This window comes from Mercenaria mercenaria, chromosome 11 (genome assembly GCF_021730395.1).
Source record: "Mercenaria mercenaria strain notata chromosome 11, MADL_Memer_1, whole genome shotgun sequence".
NCBI lineage: Eukaryota > Metazoa > Mollusca > Bivalvia > Venerida > Veneridae > Mercenaria > Mercenaria mercenaria.
The window spans coordinates 1,669,294-1,692,934 of record NC_069371.1 but is presented as its reverse complement, the minus strand read 5'-3'; the positions used below and the strand labels follow the sequence as shown (position 1 = coordinate 1,692,934).

Here is a 23,641-nt window from a genome sequence, read left to right as displayed (position 1 = left end):
ATCTGGATGTACTAGATGTTAAAAAATTTAGATATACCTTCGTTAATTTTAGAGTAAGTTCGCATGACTTAGAAATTGAAAGAGGTCGATATATTAATGTAACAAGACAAAACAGAATATGTAAAATGTGCAATTCCAACTCGGTAGAAGATGAGTATCATTTTCTGTTAAAATGTGAATTTTATTCCGAACTACGTAAGCTACATATACCAAAAAAATATATATCACCGCCAACTATAAATAAATTTAACGTTCTAATGTCTGTCAAAAATGGAGAAACAATTAAGTCAGTAGCAGTATATTTGTTCTACGCTTTTAAGAAAAGAAAAAATGGATTACAAGAGTTGCAAAGAATTACATAAGTAGGAAGAAGCCATTTATTATCATTATATTAAATTGACATAATATTGTAGCTGAATATTATATATTATATGTTTGTCAGCATGATCTACAATGCACATGCTATGCAATTTGAAAATATTTGTTGTATATGTTTTGCATGGGCCGGTGGCCTTACAGCAAATAAAATTTGTCATTGTCATTGTCATTACATGGCCTTTTATTGCAGTAAGACAAGAAGTCAAAAGTAGAGAAATGATTTTATGTAGAGCGTAAGGTTGGATTTGCAACAAATCAAGATTTATATGGAGTTTTGTGAAGTTTAAGGATCCAATAAAGAGTATGGAGCTTCAGCTGCTTGTCGTCAAGTGCGACATTAAAATTAATACATTGATTTGCATAATCAAATTATTCAGTTTCAGAATTTCTTATAATGTCTCTCAAAGAAGAACGATGAAATGATATATATAGTCCAACTTAAAGAATAATTTAATTATCATTACTCACCTAAAACTCTATATATCAGCATTTGTTTCCACATAATATATATTTGTTTATTAGAGCTGATATATCCAAATACTTCTTAAACGATTTCAAATGATATATTTATCCAATTTTTAAACACGTTAACAAATGCAATGAAAAATATATTCCAACACATTAGAATTCACAGAAATATTTGGTATAACACAATATTCCATCCATTTCTAAACACGTAAACAAAAACAATAAGAAATATATTCCAACACATTAGTATTAACAGAAATATTGGGTGTAACACAATATTCCATCCATTTCTAAAGACGTAAACAAATGCAATGAAAAATATATTCCAACACATTAGAATTCACAGGAATATTGGGTGTAACACAATATTCCATCCATTTCTAAACACGTAAACAAAAGAATAAAAAACATATTCCAACACATTAGAATTAACAGAAATATTGGGTATAACACAATATTTCATCCAATTTTTATACAACACACAAAATATATTTCGATAGAATGATATATATCCAAATAGCACTAGAACACTTAATCTACAAGAAAGAATTTAAAAAGTAGACTTCCAATTAAACTTCTTAAAAAACACATGTTAACATCCTCTCACAATAAAATCTCTCCAAACAATTCATCTTAACCGCTTGCAGGAGATGCCTTTGTTCCCAAATCCTGTTGACAGAAATTGAAATAATATATTTGATTGTTATTGTTTATATATCCAAACACATATTTTGAATCAAAACGCTTTTAAATCAATTCCATGTATATTTGTTTATCCTTATTTTTATACAAATAAAGCAATTTGTATTTTGCACAGAATTCGAATCGTACGCTAAAATATAATGACACTACTGAATTACTTCATTATATCCCTAAATTCTGTTGTAATTGTGTAACTTTAACCGCCCATGTTACCAGAAGAAAGATATGAAGTAGATTGATAAACTAATAATATCGATTGCAATAATATATATTTCTCAGATAATATTGTCTGCCTGTTTGATATACATGTTAAACATCGCTCAAAGCAAAATTTGATAGTAGATTTGTTTCGTTTATTTCTTTTTTACTTAAAAACAAAAATATAGAACATTAAAATGATACATATTTTGCATATTGATATTTCATATTTGTGTCTATTTGAGAAATCAAGAAAAACATCCATTTTATTTTCTCCAAATGAAAGACTCTTCATTTAGAATAACGAAGAAAAACGACCCCGTGCAACATGTTATTTGCATTAACTAATAAGCTAATCTAGAGCGTGTACTCATATTAAGGCCCTCAATGAAATAAATAAAATTAATTTACTTATAACTCAAAATATTTTGGTCTTTGGTAGTGAAGGAGGTGCATTTCAGAGACTATTCTTTCAAAAATGACTCTATTTATTCTGTATATCTGTCTTTATCACATATATAGTATATATATAATTCTATACCTCCATCTTATACAGTATAGTAACCAGTCTTCTCAAATACCTCTCTTTATTTTATGTTTACCATAATCACATAGTATAACTTCCTTACATCGAGCACGTAAAGTAACCCATTTAAAATAACTCATATTATTTCATCCGTTTGTATTATTTACATAGATAACATATATACAATATCTTACTTCGCGCACGTGCAATAATTTTTTTAAAATACATCTTATTATGATTTCTGATTGTCTGAATAACTATAATTGCAGCATACTTTCAACACCTCGTGCAGGTTCAATAAAGTAACCATTCTTTGAAAACACCTCTTAATATCTTATTCATTTCTTTAGATCACATATAGATAAGCACGTGCATAACAGTTTGTGCTAATTACATATATAAAAAACGTTCAATATGAGGAGCACGTGCATTACAGGAACTGTTTTTTAAGTTCTCATTATTTTATCTGTTCTTTTATCTTAATTATGTATAAAGTATAAAAACCCAACCCTAATCCTAAACCCTTACACTAATATAATTGATATAATTAAGAAAATCAAATAAATTAATGAGAGGTACTTTGAAAGAATAGTAACGTTAGTGAACGTGTTTGATACTTTGAATGTATAATAAAATATGAAATGATGAAAAACAGAAAAAAATAATAGGTTGATAGGTAATTTAAAAATGGCTACTTTAATGCATGTGTTCGATCTTTTGAAAATACCTCGAGCACGTGCATCAAAGTCAATTACGGGCATTTGATCATTATTTGAAACCGCATGAAATGGACAACTCTTTTAAAATACTTCTCTTTTTTTGTAACCGATTGTCTTGAAAACATATATATAACACCTGCAATTCCTCCAGCACGTGCATTAAAGGAAACAGTATTTTAAGATACCTTACACTATTTCATCTGTTTGTCTTCTTTACATATATAGTATACATGTAATTCCATGAGTACGACCATCAAAATAAAGATTTCTTTTAAATATCTCTCATTACTTCGTCCGTTTGTTTGAAAAATTCAATATCACGAGCACGTGCATTTAAGGAACATTTTAAGGCTCTGGTTATTTTATCTGTTTTTCCTTATTATATATCTAGTATGAATTCAATACATCGAGTACGTGCATTATAGTGACCATTCTCTTGTATTATCTGTCATTAATTTATCTGTTTTTCTTTATCACTTCAACAGTATGTATCCAATACCCGAGCACTTGCATTAAAAGAACTATACTTAAGATACCTCACCTTGTTATATCACTATGTTCTTAAAACATAAATCCTGCACATGCAACGTATCCAGCGCGTGCATTAAAGGAATCATTCTTTAAAGTACCACACACTATATCTCTCCTCATTGCAAAATATACCTTTAATCTTCAATGTATCGAGCACGTTCATATAAGGCACCATTCTTTTGATACTTCCATTTATTCATATATACATTTAATACCTCGCGTACGTGCATTAATGTAATCATTCTATTAAAATGCCTCTCATTATTATTTGTGGTCATTTTAACAACATATATAGAATGTCATCAATACCTCGCACAGGTTAATAAAAACGATTGTTTTGAAAATAACTCGTATTACTATCTCTTTTTTGGCTTTTATTACATATTAAGCATAATTTGTTTACCTAACATCTAAGCGAGCGTGTGAATAAAATCTGGAAAGTAGATCCCTCGGAAGCACCGAGAACAAGGCAAACAGTGAAAATTGCAGACTCGGTTTGATTGAGTCTGTTCATGAGCAGTAATGGAAAATGCAACACTGCCCACGCCCCCTAGCACCGGCTTAAGCAGTATTCCATCTTCAAATTTAAATGAGTTGAAATCAATGATCCCGAAGGACCAGAAAATATAACAACACTGAGATGAAGTCGGGGCGACTTTTTACGGCCGCCACACAGCACTTAACACCCGCTGTTGTGAAGTAAATAAAATCTGGAAAGTAGATCCCTCGGAAGCACCGAGAACAAGGCAAACAGTGAAAATTGCAGACTCGGTTTGATTGAGTCTGTTCATGAGCAGTAATGGAAAATGCAACACTGCCCACGACCCCTAGCACCGGCTTAAGCAGTATTCCATCTTCAAATTTAAATGAGTTGAAATCAATGATCCCGAAATCAATGAAGTAATTTTATAATTTAATGATATTTTGTTCCCGTTACAGGTTCCTTGTAATTCTTAATATATTTATAGTATGACTTTCATACCCCTAGCACCATTAAAATTATAATTCTTTTAATATATCAATTTTAATTTTATTATTGGTCTTAACTTTAGTTCCACGAGCACGTGCATTAAACAAAAGCTCCTTTTATAATACTTTTTAATATTTTGTTCTTTTTGTCATTATTATTTTTATTAGTGTGTTTTCAGTAAAAAATTATAAAGCATACGTCCTAAACCTCGAGCACGGTCATTAAAGCAACCGTCAGATGATAAATCTTCCCATTATTTCATCAGTTCATCTTAATTATATAAATGTACAGTATGACTTAAATACCTCGAGTTCGTGCATTAAAGGGTACATTCATTTCATAAACCACTCTTAAGTTCATATTTATTTCTTAATCAAATATATCTTATAACTTCAGTTCCTCGAGCACGTGCATTAAAGTAACGATCCTTTTATAATACCTCTCAATATATTGTTCTTTTCTTTCTCACATATATAGTGTACGTTTAATAACTCGAGCACGTGTAGCAAAGGAATGAAAGGAACCATTCTTTTAAAGTGCCGCCTATTACTGTATCTGTCTTAATTAAATATATATCACACCTTCAATACCTCAAGCATGTGCATTAAAGTAACCTGTTCTTTCAAATGCCTCTAATTACTTTATTAGTTTGTCTTCAATACAAAATAATTTACTCGAGCACGTGCCTTAAATGATCCGCAAGTTGATCAATCTCCTCACTATTTCATCTTTTTGTCTTAATTATAAAAATATATAGTTTGACCTCAATACCTCGAGCACGTGCATTAATTTTATATCTTTTTATACACCACTCTATTTCCTGGTGCTATTTTTTCTATTTTAATGATATAAGCATTTAAATTTAACAATTCACAATTATCAGAATGACTAGATTTATTTGGCACAGTATTGTGTATTTCTAAAATGTTATCAAATAATATCTGAAAAGAAAATTTCAGAATAATTAGAAGCTTAAGTTCAATTTTGTGAACACAAATTAAATAATCCAAAGTGGAATTCACTGGAAATATTCGGCGCACACAATTTCCCATGTATTTTTAACACATAAACTAAATCAAGGAATAATAATTTCGAGCACACTAAAATTCACAGGAAAATTGGGTGTTACGCAATATTTCATTCAATATTTTTACAAGATGTATTCCAGCAGAATGATTTATATCCAAGTATGCCCAGAACACTTAATTCACAAGTAAGAATTTAAAAATTTAAAAAGTAGACTTTTTAGGTAATTTCTTGAAAATCGAAAATTTACATCCTTTCAAAAATGCCTATAAAATGTTTGCAGGAGTTTTTGTTCCCAAATTTTGTTGACAGAAATGGACCAGTACCTGTAAAATGTTTCCCAGTCCTAGTACTGGTTATATTTGATTCTTCTGCTCTAAACTCCTACGGGGCGCAAACTTATCGTCCAAATATTTGTCTATTTATTTGTAACAGACCCTGTAAAATGTGCCCGATAACTCTGTCCCTAATACACCAATCTGGCACAAAGTTCCAGTGGTACAGTTTAAACCTGCCATGATGTACAATCCCTGATTTAGCATTCTGAGACACGATTAAAACTCATACGAGAATTTCAAGTAAAATGTCACTTCCTTTTCTGATAACTAAGTAAAGTCCTTTCCAGACACTTATGTTGTTGTTGTTTCTTTTTTTCACAGGATGTTTATGTAATTCCCATTGACATACAAGTCTTGATAATACGTTTCACACTGTCTTTCATTTTGTACCTCACAAGTTTTTTTTGTCTCAACCATGAATAACACGTGCCATCACGGGAGAGCACCAGAATTCGAGTCATGAATCGAAAAAATGATCTCCCTTCTTAAATCTCTTGGTCACATATTTCTCAAAGCAGGTGAATAACCCGCAAAAATGTCCCTTGATGATCTCTTGCTATCAGACTTAAGCCATTTAAAAACAGTAGATATATCGGGATCTTGCTGCTGAAGTTTGGCAATTCTTTCATGTAAATCGTTTTTCAAAATGCCCAACGCCAAAGGTGTTTGGTGAGCTGCGCTGCCGATTAGTGGGCCCTCATTGTTGTCAGATTGTATGCTATTTCCTTTCTGTTAACGCTGTTAACGAGAAATAGAATTGTTGTCATTTGATAGCCAAGCTGTTTCAAAACACTGCTGGAAGCGCAATCGGTTGACACCGCAGCAAAGATATTTCCTGATTCTAAGTAGTCCACTGCACAACGACACTTTAAGGCTTTTACAAATTCCATGGTTTCACGAGAAGTAGAATTGCTGTCGTTTGATAGCCCAGTGGTCTCAAATTACTTTTAGAAGCGCGAACGGTTGATAATTGTAATTTTACAGAACAATATTGGTTATAAAAGTATAACTTCAATATATATTATGTTATTTTTTCAATATCTGAAACAAGTGTTTCATTTTAAAACCATTCAATTAAATTTATTTTTTGTTGGATTTAACGTCCCACCGACACAATTATAGGTCATATGCCAACTTTTTAGCTTTGATGGCGGAGGAAGATCACAGGTGCCCCTCCGTGCATTATTTCATCACGAGCGGGCACCTGGGTTAAACCACCGACCTTCCGTAAGCCAGCTGGATGGCTTCCTCACTTAAATAATTCAATGCCCCGAGTGAAGCTAGAACCCACATCGGTGAGGGGCAAGTGATTTGAAGTCAGCGACCTTAACCACTCGGCCACGGATGCCAAAGTCAATTTAAATGCCTCTCATTATCTTCTCTGTTTGTCTAAATCACACTTACGGTATAAATTCAATACCCCGAGCAGGTGCATACAAATAAACAATCTTTTAATGTACCTTTCATCATTTTTTACGTTTGTCTTTACATTATACAGCATACCTTCCATACCTCAAGCACGAGCATAAAAGGAACCATCCCTTTAAAATTCCTCAAATCATTTAATTAGTTTGCTTTAATTACATATTTGGTATACCTACACAATACTTCGAGCCCGTGCATTGAAGGAACCATTTTTTTTAAACTTCACCGTTTTATTATATCTGTTTGTCTTAATTACATAAATGAAATTATTTCAATACCTCCAGCATGTGCATTAATTGAACAATTCCTATAAAATGCCAATATCCATTTAATCAGCTTATCTAAATTAAATTTAAAACAGACCTTCAATATTTCAAGCACGTGCATTCATTTAACAATACCTTTTAAAATGCATCTAATTTTCGTTTCTGTTTTTAATAATTATATATAAAGTATGCCTAGAATACCTCAAGCACGAGTATTAAAGTAACCGTTCGTTTGAATACTACTTTTTCTTCTTTTGATATATATAATATATACATAGTACAGCTTCAATACCCCGCTTATGAGCATTAAAGGGATCATTCTTTAAAATGCCTCTTTCTATTTTATCTGTTTGTCTTAATTACATATATACTATAACTTCAAGACCTTGAGCACGTGCATTCAAGTTTATCTAGTCTCTTGAATTACCACTTCTTATTTATTTCTTTGTCATAGCTACACATATACTTACACCTTCAGTATCTCGAGCATGTGCATTATTGTAGCTATTCATTTAAAATGGATTTCATTACATTCCCTGTTTGTCTTTTATAAAATAAAAAAGCATAGCTTCAATAAATCGAACACTAGCATTAAAGTATTCTTCTAAAATACATCCCATTATTGTATGTTTTTCTATATAAAATATATTGTAGAACTTCAAAACCTCGAGCACTTGCATTAAAGATTTCTTTTTAAAGTACCTCCATTTCATCTATTTGTCGTAATTATGTATAAAGTGTCCCTTCAATACCCCGAGTACGTGCATTTAAGCAGTCATGTATTTAAATGCTACTCATTATATTATGTGTTTGTCCTGATTACATATACATGTACACTATACATTCAATACCTCAAGCACGTGCCTTATGTAACTTTTCTTTTAAAATGTCAATCATTTTTTAACTTTTTGTCTAAGTTGCATATGTAGTATACTTTCAATATATCGCGCACGTGCATTAAAGTAACTACATGTGGTACTTTTAGATACACATCTTTGTTTTATATGTTTGTATTAATTACATATAAAGTATATTTTCAAATTTCAGGCTCGTGCATTTCTTAAATATACACCTCATTATCTTTTCAGCTTGTCTTAACTACTTATATATTCATACCTTCAATACTTCGAGAAGCGATTTAATGTAGCAAGGCTATTAAAATGTTTATCATTCTTTTATCACACATATATCATAACAGCAATGCCCCGAGCACGTGCATTAAAGTATCCATTCTTTTCAATTACGTATCATTATTGTATATGTTTGTCTTAATCACTTCAAGAGTATAAATTTAACAGCTCGAGCCCGTGCATCAATGTAACCATTTAAAATCCGCTCATTAGTTTATCTGTTTGTCATAATAACATTTATATTATAACCTCAATACCTCAAACACGTCCATTAACGTGACCACTATTTGAAATACCTCCCATTATTTTATCTGTTTGTCTTGATAACATATACAGCATACCTTCAACACCTTGCGCACGTGATTTAACGGACCTGTTTCATAGAAATACCTCACACAATTTCATCTGTTTCTCGTATTTAGATAGATAACATTACTTTCTAAGACGTGCATTCATGTAACCATTCTTTTAAAATAGTTCCGATTTTTTTATCTGTGTATAATTTACACGGATATTATACATTAAATACCACTCGCACGTGCATTAAGAATTAAACTTACATTTTAGTGAAACAGCAAATCATATAAAGAAGGAAGATTCTGTTATAGATGTTTCAAATTACTTCTGTGTTTTGAAGATATACTTCTAAACCTTAATGTAACAATTCTTTTAAAATACCTTTTGATATTGATTTTACTGATTGTCTTAATGACATATATAGTATACCTTCAATACCTCGAGCACGTGCATTAAAGTAACCATTCTTTTCATATATATATATATATATATATATATATATATATATATATATATATATATATATAATTATTTTATCTCTTTGTCTTAATTATGAATATATAGTATACATTCAATACCTCGAGCACGGGTTTTAAAGGATCTGTTTTTAGCTCACCTGTGACGTAGTGACATTGTGGGCTTTTTTGATCGCCCTTCGACCGTCATCCGTCACCGTCCATAGGCGTCCGTCCGACAGAGACCACATTTTGCAACTGATTTTTATTAAACTTGCACACAACTTGTACTGGCATAATATCTTGATTCCTGTCGAAACATGACCAGGGGCCGTATTCACAAAGTATCTTGAGTATAAGTTTTGACTTAAGTTTAAGATTTTACTTAAGTTTGTGGTGATTTCAACTTAAGTCTAAGTAAAAACTTAAGTTCTAGTCATAAAACAGATAAAACAGATACGTAAGAAATGACTTAAGTCATAAAATAAAATAGCGTGGTGAGTACGATTAAAGTGTTGTTTTCAGATAAAAGCACTTTAAACATAATTGTGCATGTTGTATCTGTCTGAAATTAATGTTGTTTTTTTAATGTTTTCGTCCACAATAAAAAACAAGAATTACTTATTAAGTTGTTTTATGAATAACAAATATACTTAAGCAAAATAAATTTCTAACCTAAGTAATACTTAAGTAAATAATTAATTTCTTATACTTATACTTAAGATGCTTTATGAATACGGCCCCAGATCCCATCATGGATTCCAGTTGCCCCTTAAAGGGTCGAAATATGCTTTTTTTGCATGTGAACACGATAGAGACCACATTTTGCAATATATTTTAATCAAACGTTCAAACAACTTGTGGTGGCATATTATCTTGGTTCCGGTCGAAAACTGACCATATCTCATTATGGGTTCCAGAGTTATGGACCCTAAAAAGACCAAAATTTATTTGCTAGTTTGGCTTTTGACTTCATTTATGGTTTTATTTGAAAAAAAACTTGCAAAATATCTTAAACAACAGTAGATTTTGGATTCCATAATGAATCTTGGATTACATAATGATTCTGTCAGATACAATCATAGGTTCCGGAGGTACGGCCCCTATTTGACCCATGAAAAAGCCAAAGTTTGTTAATTTTTACATTGTGAACATGATAGAAGTGACATTGTACAGTTGATTTTAATCACACTCACACACAACTTAACTCGAAAACCGGTTAGATTCCAACATGGGTTTTAGAGTTGCGGCCCCAGAAAGTTCTTTTTTGGCACTTTCAGTCATAGAGGTCTTCTTGAAGCTGGGTCAGAATGTTTAACTTGATAATTTCTTTTCTAAGGTCAAATCTTGGATATATGAGGTCAAAAACTAGGTCACCTGATCCAATAAAAGGAAAAAATGTTGACATACTGGAGGCCATACTTATGACCCTATCAAATGAATCTTGGTCATAATTTAACTTGATGATTCCTAGGACAAGTTTAAAACTTTGTCATGTGGGTTTAAAAACTAGGTCATCCGCACAGTTCAAAGAAAGAGCCTGTTATCACTCTATAGGCCATATTTATGACCCTATCTTTATGAAACTGGGTCAGAATGTTTATTCTGATGAACCAAGGCCAAGGTAACAGGTGAGCGATATAGGGTCATCGTCGTTTACAATTCTTCTATTATTATATAGTTTATAACGACAGATATAATAATAGAGGAATTGTTTTATATCTGTCTTTATAACATATAAACTACAGCTTCAATACCTCGAGCACGTGCGTTAATGTAGCCATTCTTTTAAAATGGCCTCGTTGTCTTATCTGTTTGTCTTTATCATGTGAAATGAATAAATATAATATCTCGCATACATTCAATACCTCGAGCCAGTGTAATAATGTAACAATTATTTGAACCTACCTAACATTATTTCATCTGTTCGTGTGAATTACATATATGACATAACTTCATCAGTTAAAATTATTTTGTCTTTTTTTTTTCTTAATTACATATATAATACTAATTCAATATCTCAGTCAAAGTGACAATTCCTTTGAATTACCTGTCATAATTATTTGTTTGTTTTAATCACATCAATAGTATGAATTCAACATCTCAGGCACGTGTATTGAAGTTACCATATTTTTTAAATGCCTCTTGTTATTTAATCTTTTTGTTTTAATTGCATATATGGCATACCTTTCATTTCCTCCAGCACTTGTATTAAAGGAACCATTCTTAAAAAATACCTTTCATCATTTTATGTGTTTGTCTTTATTGCATCTTTTGTATATCGTCAATACCAGGAACATGTGCACTGAAGGAAACATATTTTAAAATGCTTTTACTTTTTTTATATGTTCATTTGATAAAATATACAGATTAGTTCAATACCTTGTGCACGTGCATTAATGTAACAAGATTTCCTTTAACATTCATTATTTCCCTAATTGTCTTAATTACGAACATAGTATACCACATGGAGATTCATAAAAAACTCTTTGTCTTCATTGCATATATAGTATAACTTCAATATCTCGAGCATGTGCTTTAAAGAAACAATTCTTTTTAAAATAACTCTTATTATTATATCTGTTTGTGTTAGTTACATATACAGCAATACTTCAATACCTTGAGCCAGTGCATTAATATATCTTTGAAAATATCCCAAATGGTTCTATCAGTCTGTGTTTATTACATATTTTGAAAACTGTCAATATCACGACCAGGTGCATTACAGGAACTGTTTTTCTTTATAAGTTCTCATTATTGAATCTGTTTTCTTATTTCATACAAGGTGTAAAAAATACCATTTATCACTTTATCTATTGGCTTGAATTACATATATAGCATACCACGTGCATTAAAGTAAAAACTGGTTTAACATACCTATCATAATTTTATCTGTTTGTGTTATTTACATCTACACTGTTTTGAAATACCTATCATTATTTTATCTGTTAATTACATCTTCAGCTTATCTTAAGTATTTTAAGCACGTTTATTAAAGAAACTGTTTTCTAAATGTTGTCATTATTTCTTTCTGTTTATTTTAGTTACATATATAGGTTAACTTCAATACCCCGAGCACGTGCATTAAAGTTACCATTCGTTTGAAATACCTATCATCATTTTTTCTGTTTAATTTAATTACATCAATTGTATGAATTCAGGACCACGAGCACGTCCATTAAACTAACCGTTCTTTAAAAGTTTGTCAGAATTGCAAATTAAGCAATCCCTCAATAGCTGGAGCACGAGCATTAAAGGGTACTTTAAGATGTATTTTTTCAAATGTCTCCCCTGTTTATGTGTGTATCTAAATCACATCAATAGCATGAATTCAATACCTGCATAAATGTCACCATTCCTCCATTTTTATTTTAATTACCTATATAGCATACCTTCAATACCTCGATTACCACCATTTAAGGAACTGTTACCTTTTTAAATCTTCTCATCATATTATCTATTTCTCTTAAATAAAGTATACGTCCAATGCCTCGTGCAGGTTGAACAAAGTTTTGTTGGTTTGTTTGTTGGTTTTGGGTTTAACGCCGTTTTTCAACAGTATTTCAGTCATGTAACGGCGGGCAGATAACCTAACCAGTGTTCCTGGATTCTGTACCAGTACAAACCTGGTCTCCGCAAGTAACTGCCAACTTCCCCACCTGAATTAGCGGTGGAGGACTAATGATTTCAGACACAATGTCGTTTATCAAATAGTCACGGAGAACATACGCCCAGCCCGAGGATCGAACTCACAACCCCGCGATCCGTAGACCGACGCTCTACCTACTGAGCTAAGCGGGCGGGTGTTTAACAAAGTAACCATTCTTTTAAATACTTAGTATTATTTTATCTATTTGTCCGAATAACATATATAGCATAACTCCAATACCTGGAGGACGTGCATTAAAGTCACAATAGTTTTAAAATACCTCTCATTATTATAATTTATATATGTTTATCTTAATTACATATACAGCATACCTACAATGTATCGAGCCTGTGCATTAAGGTAAACCATTCGTTTGAAATACTTATTCTTATTTGTCTTAATTACATGCATAGCATAACTTCAATACCTCGAGCACGTCCAATTAAATTTATATCTCTTTTCAAATACCTTTCATTATTTTTCCGTTTGTCTTTATTACATATATAGTATACCTTCAATACCTCGTGCACGTGTATTTAAGTAGCCATTCTTTTGAAATAACTACTGAGCTATATATCTATATTTTGCATTTTCAACAACATCGTATATCACGTGCATCAAAGTAAACGTTGTTTTTGAAAACGCCTAACATTTATATATCTGTTCATTCTACATATATCTTTACTATACCTGGTATGTTGGAACGCAATTCTCTTCATTCCGTAAGGTACCATTATATTTACCTGGGATCTTGGAACATTCTTTTGTAGGGATCTTGGAACGATCATAGATCATATACAAAAGAATTTTCCAACAAACCAGGTTACTGAGGGTTTATATATATATATATAGAGAGAGAGAGAGAGAGAGAGAGAGAGAGAGAGAGAGAGAGACATAAATGCTAAAATTTAGAAAGCATTTATATATCGAACTATACAGGCGGTATTTACGCCGTTATTGTATTGTTTTGATTTATGCTACCCTTGAAAAAGGCTTTTTTAAAAAGCCGAAAGCGCTCGGGTTTATAATTAAACTTTTGACACTGTTTGAACATATATTTTCTCATACTCTATAATTTTATCTTTATGTTCTTGTATCCTTCCGGGATCCAGTGTGTTTGAAAGGCATTTCGCTGATGTTTTTTCTTTAATATCTCACTTATATATATATAGTGCACAACATTCTTCTTTTTGAGCTAACCATCTCTATTTTGCATTCCTGATTACCTCGTATATCACATATCAAAAACACTTATAAAGGACTTGCATTAAAGTAATATTGTTTTCTACATAATATTTTATGTTTATTCTGAAATAACATGTAAAGCGCGTTAAGTGAAGTTACAAGTTTAAGTCTCATAATGCTTCCTGTTTGTCCAAAATATAAGATACCGGTATATTGAGTATTTTCACTACCTCTTAGAGCAAGGCTATCAAGTATCCATTCTTTTTGAAACTATCATTACAATCTGTTTCTCCTTATTTTTTATATTGTACATCTCCAGTATCTCGCCAAGCACCTGCATTAGAATAACCATTCTTCCAAAATCACATTATTTTCTTTGTATATTCTTATCATATAAATTGTGCGTCCTCACTACCTAACAAGGTACTTGAATTAAAGTACATTGTATCAATTATCTTGTGAAATGTCTTACGTTAATTTAGCGGTATATCGTTATTACTTTTTTTTAAATATCTCGTGTTTATGTATGTCCTAAATATACATATTGAGCATCTTGAATTAATCGTAGAGCACAAGCACGGGCGTTAAAGCAACCATTTGTCAGCTTTTTAAAATGTTTGTCCTTATTATATATTATAATGTATAATTTGAGTAACACGTTTTGCAGTTGCATTAAAATCACTATTCTTTCTTTCTTTCTTAAAAGGTCTCATACTATCCTATTTGTTTTTGTTTTTCTTCTTTTTATTTGTCTGCATCTTCAATATATCGTAGGGCACGAACATTAAAATACAATTGATCTTTTAAAATGCCTTTATTATACGCCCTCGTCTCTTTGTACTCAATAGTTATATATTGTGAATCTTTAACATCTGGTAGAACACGTACATTAACATAATATTTTATTTATCAAAAGCTTCACATTATTATATCTGTTTTACTCTAATTATGAATTTTGTGTGTCTTAAGTACCTCACAGAGCACGTACAACAAAGGGTTTAAAAATGTCTCGCATTAATGTATCATTCTTTGTACTAAAATATTGTAAAAATATTGTAAATATACATAACAAACAGTTCAACTCCGAATACATTTTAATCTGAACTACAATCATTTTATAACGAATATGTACAGCAATCGTTTCTATTTCTCTCACATAATTGCAACTTCTTAACTTTGATATTCTCTAATCTGCCAAGAAAATATGAAAATAACCCCTTTTATACAAGCTACAAAATATTGAAAGCTATCTCCAAAATAAGGAATGCTATCTCATAAATTATTGTATAGCTTTAGCCCTGTCAGGCTAGGTTGCCTAAAGCCTTGAGATTTATTGAGCTACATGATGAAATACACAGTGACCCTAGCTAACCCCAGCAGTCTGCAGAAGGTAGCAGAGATTCTTTGCAATGAAATACTCTAAGGAAAAGAAACTGAGACATTTTTATTTTAAAGTTTTATCAAATTAAAATACTTCCCTCTCCTTGGCTTAATGGTCCCCATTAAGAAACAATCTAATATAGTAAAAGAATTCCACAAATAAAGTAAACAAATACTCTCTAGACAAAAGAAGATGAAATGAAATAATTAAATCTGCATTTAACATGGTATGAGATCAAATCCAGAGAGAATATATATATATTTAATCTAGTAAAAAATATTTATGTAGTACAATTAAAATGTAGAGTAAAACCTGATTCAGGCTAAATACCTTTTATTGTTGATATATTTTTTGTGTTGTATCGTGTGTTCATATCATTCTGTGAAATGTAGTTTGTACAGCTCTTTTGAACATTTATTTTACAGATGAAAGGAGCACTATAAAAATCTGGTAAATAATAATATTTACAGCATGCAATAACATTACATTAAACGTTCATTACTATTATATCAATGTAAACAATAAATAGACATGTTTGCAATGATTCAAGAAATACACTATAAAAGAATACACGTACCGTCCATTACAAAACTATAATCCACTATGGAATACAAAACCACTTACTCAGTCCTAGAAATTCTGCACACTTTAAAAAAAAAAAGACAAATATCAAAAAGGGCATGCAACGTACCCAAAACGCAGTCTCCGCAAAACGAAACCAACAGCACACTGACGCGCACATCACTCACAAATACACACACACTCACCCACATGACAAAACGAACAAACAAAGGAACACAGTGGGGCACAGCCTTGGAACGGTCAGTGGCAAAAACACCACTGGGGAGCTTAAACCGGTTTATGGTGCGCACCCAACCTCACTCTTACCCCAGCCATGTTCCAAAAATACGGGACAGTGTAAATAAAAGTAATTCCCGCCAGGTGAATCTCTAACACATGTAATTGAAACAAAAAGGCATAGCATGTAAAACACAAAAATGCTCGTGTATATATATATAAACTTTAAGAACCAAAAACGTATGTACTCAATGTCTTTTCAGATTACAGAGCAACAAGAGAAACACCCTTAAGGGCCCGACGAAACAGGCCGAAGGACAGATATCAAAACAGTTCAATCCTGGTAGGATTTAAGAACTGCTTATCATAGAGTCCCCCCCCCCTCCCACCCCCTCGTCCGTCAGGGTCAATCAAAGAGGGAAGCGTAGTGTCCAACTGTAAACGGGTTGAACACTTGCGGTTTGTCTCAAAACAGTTAGGTCGTAACCTCTTTTTATAAAACGTTTTATAATTTTACCAAATACAGTTGGAAAATTACCATGAACCAAGATCTTATGAAGTTTGTAAACCACCTCCGCATAAAAACGGGTTTAGAAATACCTTCTCGCAGAAGTGTCTTTAGATTACTAATGAATTTTAAAACAAAATCAGAATTACGATAGTAAAATTTAGCAAAATATTTACGCAATTTGTTATAACGGTAGCCTTGCTGAAGAAGTTTATTTGTAATATATTGATAGCGTTCATTGAAATCCTTGACATGACTACACGCTCTAGCAAACCCAATGATTGAGAAAAATTACCCCCCTAAGATTCAGCCTAGGTAAAACCCCATCCAAATGGTGAAAAATTTTCAATACTGAAATTAAAATCGTCACTCTTGTCATAAATTTTTGTTTGTATAATGTCGTCATAATAGAGAGATGTAAATCTAAAAATGAAGCATCAGTATCCGAATTGTTCGTTTTAGAAGCTCCCTAGGATACATAGTACCCATAAATTGAACAATAAACGGATTATCCATATTAAGAATATCATCCAGATAGCGAGATATATTATTAAAAGCAGTTATAATATCTGCCTGCGTATCTGGAGAAAGGGTCAACATAAAGTCTCTTTCATAACATTTCAAAAACAAATCTGCGAAAAGGGGTGCAAATTTGTTCCCATGGGAATACCAATAACTTGTCTGAAAACTGCATTCCCAAACCTGATGTAAATGTTATTCAATAAAAATGAAAGGACTTTATAAACTTCGTCACAGGTCTACATTATATGTTTAATAATATTGCTAGTAAAACAAAAAGCTTTGTCAAATTTGCAAGCTAGAAATGTAGCATTCTCTCTGGCAAAAGTCTTTTGAATTAGGGCAGTTAGTTGTCATTTATTAAATTATGTTGTAAAGTGGTATACAAAGAAGAAAACTTGACTGTAGATACCTTGTAATTAGTTCTAAACTTACGCAGTATTTCGCCAGAATCTTTTATCGACCAAAATAAACGTTTACCAGAGTTTTCATATACTTTATCGCAGTATCTTCTCACGTGGGCTTTCACAGCAGTTAGACATGATGTTAATAGTTTTGAAATATCTGTAGTGGTACAAAAGCTTGAATTAGCGATGAAGCGAGCTTTATATGGTTGTTTATGTAATTTAGGAATCCAGTACATGGTTGGAAGTTTAACTGTTTAATTTGTTGATCGTCTATACGAACTTTCAAATTAGAAACTTCAGTGATGTGATCACTGATCAAATTATTTTCAGCAGAAGGACTCTGGGTATAAGCTTTAGTGCTATTCAGTTCGTTTTGTAAAACATTGATATAATGTAGGTGTCAAATGATGATAATATTGTTGGCCGCCTTGTTTGCTGGAACTAAGACATACTTAGAATGAAATTCTTGGATTTCCTTTTTCAAATGTCTTAAACTAAACTTGGGTTTTGATTGAAGTAGGTGTTCGTCTGTTTGATAAAATTTAATTCTACAATGTTAAAATAGTTCGATTCCAAGACGTGAATGCATTAGGATCAGCAGTCTCACGACGACACCATTTAACGCAAAAAGTTTGGATTGATTCCGCGTTCTGACCACAACAAACATCAAAATCAATACTTGAAGGAATTCTATGTTTAGGTCCTTTAAAGAATAAATTACGAATACGCTTGTCTTTAATAATATCAAAAATTTCCAGTGATAACATGACCGCATCTGAATAGCAAAATTTTGAGTTTTTTCATTCGCAGTAAGAAGCGGGATTTTGTTGAACATCTAGTCGGAAACATTTTATTGTAATTGAATATAACATTTCTTTCAGCTGTTTTATATGTATAACAGATAAATGGAGCTTCGGAGTTTCTGAAATATTTAAGCACAGCATCAATGACACGTCTATCACGAAATATACGGGTATATCGATGAAGTCAATACCTTTTTTTCATGAAACAGATTTTTTAAAAAAATGTCTCTCAAGGTCAATTGAGTGTCAATATGTGGACTGAGAACGTGTTTTTGTGTAACTTTTAAAAGATATGATAGGGGGAAAAACGATATGTTTTAAAACATACTGTCCCTTCCCGTATTATAAGGGGATTTAACAGAAAAAGATTTGAGACGAGAAATGCATTGAAAGTCTACCAGAGTTTGAAAGAATTAACTCAAGGTCTGCAACAGATATATTGACTTTAGATGTGCGCTTTATATTACCATTGCGTCTAATTCTATGAGACCTAGATTTACGTTTCCTTATATTTAAAATAGAAAAGATGTCGATATCAGGCTTTTTAGAGATATTACCTTCTTGATAAATATTATCAATGAAGCCCAACGGAGGTTGTAAATTTTTAATCCATTTGAATTCTGCCACATGTCTGGCTTTAATTTTACAACTAGACGTGGAATTAGTATCATATACGATTTGCTCTACTGGCTGAATTGTTACCTGATCAAATGTATGCTCAGATTTACGAAACTGTTGGTTTACAAATGTAATAAACTTGTTCCGACTACGCATTTTGTAAGAATGCTCGCGGAAACGAATTTTTAAAGAACCAACATACTGAATACCACAGTTGGGTGCGTTTCAAGCTAGTACATAAACCATGTGGGACGTATTTCAATCAACGTCAGTATTACGTACCACATTAAAAGTTCTGCCGTTAATGTTTGAGGTGACTGTATGTATTTGTTTAGGTTATAAATCTTAAACACAATCACTCTCTAAAGTTTGTTGAGTTCACTAACAAACCTAGTCCTGGTGCCATTTTTGTCTATTTAAATAAACAATATATAAGCATTTAAATTTAACAATTTACAATTTTCAGAATTCCTACATTTATTTGACACAGTATTTTGTATTCCTTAAATGTTATCAAATGGTATCTAAAAGGAAATTTTCAGAATAATGAGAATACATTATACCCGATTCTGTGAATAAACATTAATTAACCCAAAGTAGAATTTACTGGGACAATATTTCATCCAATTGTTAAACACGTAAACAAAAAGAGTGAAAAATATATTCCAACACATTAGAATTCACAGGAATGTTGGGTCTAACACAATATTCCATCAAATTTTTATACAACAAACAAAACATATTCCAACATAACGTTATATATCCAAATGTGCCCTGGAACACTTAATCCGAAAGGAAGAATCTAAAAAGTAGAAAAATCACAATTGTTATCCTCTCGCCATAAAATCTCTTCACATATGCCTCAAAAAAGTTTGCAGCAGTTTCTTTTGTTCATAAAACCTGTTGACAGAAATGGACCAGTTATCTGTCAAAATATTTCCTAGTGCTAATACTGGTTTTATGTTGAATCCTCTGTCATAAATCCTACGGACGATATTTATCGTTCAAACATTTGTATGTCTTTAATTAGTAACATACCCTGTACATTTTGGCTGATAACTCTGTCCCTCATACACTGATCTGGCACAAAGTTCTAATGGTACAGTTTAAACCTGTCATGATGTCCAATATTTATTTAAACAGTCCGAGAAACTTGAATTTCAAATAAAAAGTCACTACTTTTTCCGGTTACTTAGTAAAGTCCTTTTCGGAATTCTATGATTTTTTCACATGATGTTTATGTAATCCACATTCACATACAAGTCTCAAGATATTAAGTTTCACACTGCCCTTCATTTTGTGCCTCATTTTGTACCCCTCTTTATTTGATATGTTTGTCTTAATTATACATATATACGTATATAGTAAACTTCAATACCTCGAGAACGTGCGTTAATGTATCCATTCTTTTAAAATGTCTCTCGTCATCTAATTAAATTTAGGATCCTTTTAAAATACCTCAAACTATTGTGTTCTTTTGTTTTCAGTACATATATAGCATACGTTCAATACCTCGGGCACGTGCTTTTAACATGCTTTTATTATGCCTTATATTATTTTTTCTTATTAGTATTACGTCAGTTCCTCGGGCACGTGCATTAAAGTAACGTTCCTTTCAAGACAACTCTCAATAACTTGTCCTTTTGCTTTCATTACATACATGTATGTGCTAGATAAGCAATTGCTATTTGAAAAAGCTAACTCTGTCAGTGCTAGTTTTCATACTTTATGTGATACGGATAAGTTACAGTTTATATTTACCCACCCAGATATGATAAGGATTTTAGCAAAAACCTGTTATAACATTTTAAGACTCAGAAATAATCATCAAGATAGTAAAATAATAGTTGATTGTATAGATATTTAATAGTTGCAACATTATTATTGTTTTGAAAATGAAGAATTCTTATACACAGTATCACTGATAATTGTAGTGGGGCGGGGGCTTTACGTGGTTTTATGCATCGTCTTGTGTTGGTCGATGTGTGGCTGTAACATAAACTGATTGTATCCCCTCGTTGACTGATGGGAGATTGTGATTACGGCTGTTGTGATGGCTTTCTGTCGCGTTGTAAGGGTACAATTATCTATGTGTATACATGTAAAATATTTTTGCTAATCCAACTACAGATGATCTGATCATATGTAGATTCATTATTTTAGCTCCATTTCTTATTTTGAAGTGCATTAGTACCCTGATACAATTTTCAGTATCTTAATATCTTCTACTCTTATGGCAGATTTTAGACTATGATTAGCAAAGATATTTTAAGTTTTAATTGTATAAATGTAAATAGCACGGTGAAAGTTCATTGATGCTTGATCTTAAGCACAGGCTTAAATCACAACTAAATAGAGTCTCTTGGTAGTGTGGTGCTTTCCTCTGGAGCAGGGATGACGATCATGATCTAAAGGTTTATGATTGTCTCCCTTGCTCCACAGTGGAATGCTCCCAGTTGTGATGGAGTATGTGCTTTTGGTTAAGTGATGAAATGACAAATGTGATAAGTTAAAAAATTATGTGATATGTCTCTTGTAGTTCTATGTTAGAACGGCCATTTGCATGTCTTGTTAGTCAATTTTATGTAAGGTTTTATGTATTGTTTTATGTAATGTATGTAAATGGATGAGACTGTAATAAACAAATATACGTATATAGTATTCGTTCAATACCTCGAGTACGTGCTTCGAAGGAACCAGTTTTTTATTATGCCTCATACTACTTTATCCGTCTCAATTACATATATATCACACCTTCAGTATCTCGCGCGTGTGCATTAAAGTAACCATTCAATTAAAATGTCTCTTATTTCATTAAAAGTTTATCTTCAATATAAAATTATATAGCATACCACCAATACCTCGGGCACGTGTATTTAAGGAACCGTCAGTTGAAAAGTCTTCTGATTATTTCATCTGAGAGTTTTAATTTATAAATATATAGTTAGACTTCAATACCTCGAGCACGTGCATCAAAGAAACCATTTTATTAGTTTGCCTTGAATACAAATTTATATAACATACTTCCAATATCTTGATCAATTGCATTAAAAGATCGTAAAGTTGCTAAATCCTCTCAACATTTGATATGTTTTACTTAAATATATAGTATCAATTAAATACATCGAGCACGGGCCTTATAGTGACTATTCTCTTGTATCACCTATCATAATTTTATTTTTTTTTCTTAACCACATAAATAGTCTGAAGTCCATTTTTGAGCACGTGCATTAAAATAACTATTATTTTATAATACCTCTTTTGTTTTATCAGTCTGTTTTGAAAATATATATATATTACACCCGCAACGCATCCAGCGCGTGCCATCAAACTAGTCCATCTGTTTCTCCTAATTGCATAGTTTCTGTCCAAATTATTGCCTCTATCATGTGCTTAAGCACATTTTTTTTGAATACCTCTCGTTATTTCCTTTCTGGCTTTTTAAAAACATATATATTTTTTTACTTCAATATTTCGTGCAGGTTCATAAATGAAACATTTCTTAACCTCTTATTACTTTATCTAATGCTTTTACATGTTTCGGTTTACAATAATTTATTTTAGCTCGATTATGATGAAAGTTTGAAGCTTATTTGAACCGCTCTCGAGTCCGCTTCCTGGAAAAACCAGTACCGGTGTCATGGTCAAGAAGTCATGGTCTAGGGCCCTGTGGGGGTCGAACCCACGACCTAAGGTTGAGCAGCGGGAGACACTTTAATCAATAGACCACCGCTTCCCATTATTTATTAGCTTTAATTAGATATACCACATACCTTCTGTTTGTGCTAATTACATCTACAACATACGAGGGGCGTTCAATATGTAATGTTACTCCGTATGTAGATCCGTAACCGCTGGTTATTTTTAGATGCGGTTTTCGGCACGTTATAGAGCAATTTACTGGGAACACAATGCTATACAAATTATAAAAATCAGCAGGTTCAAATTAAAAATATAATCATTTTAGTAAGGTGTACTCGGGTATACTGGAGCATAATTATAATATAGGTTTGTAATGGGCATCCAGAGTCTCAGAAAAATAGAATAACTTGTAAAAACACAAAACTCTATCGTTTTTCTACGAGGTACAGCAAATTGTGGTGAGTTTGAGTTTGTTTTAAACTATTAATTGCATTTTTGATTTTACAACACAACTAAAACATCTAAACTCGAGGTTAATTCCATCCGGAATGGGTGCTGAGAGCGATTAATCAAAGTTGTAAGAACTAGTTTCGCAATCGAGAATTAAGATACTAGTATCAACTTAGAATATAAGAATTTTTTAAACGATGATTATCACGCCTGACAAAATTGCAAAGACTTATTGTACCCACCTTATCATTT

The 23,641-nt window shown here is 31.9% G+C and overlaps 1 long non-coding RNA gene across 1 annotated transcript in view; it reads right to left on the bottom strand.

Moving 5' to 3' along the window:
- Nucleotides 1–369: 369 nt before the first annotated feature.
- LOC123533001 (uncharacterized) overlaps nucleotides 370–23,641 on the bottom strand; it is a 46,747-nt gene continuing 23,475 nt past the window's right edge. Inside the window, exon 3 of the long non-coding RNA XR_008366231.1 lies at nucleotides 370–1,515. This is a non-coding gene — a long non-coding RNA (uncharacterized LOC123533001). The remainder of the gene's footprint in view (nucleotides 1,516–23,641) is intronic.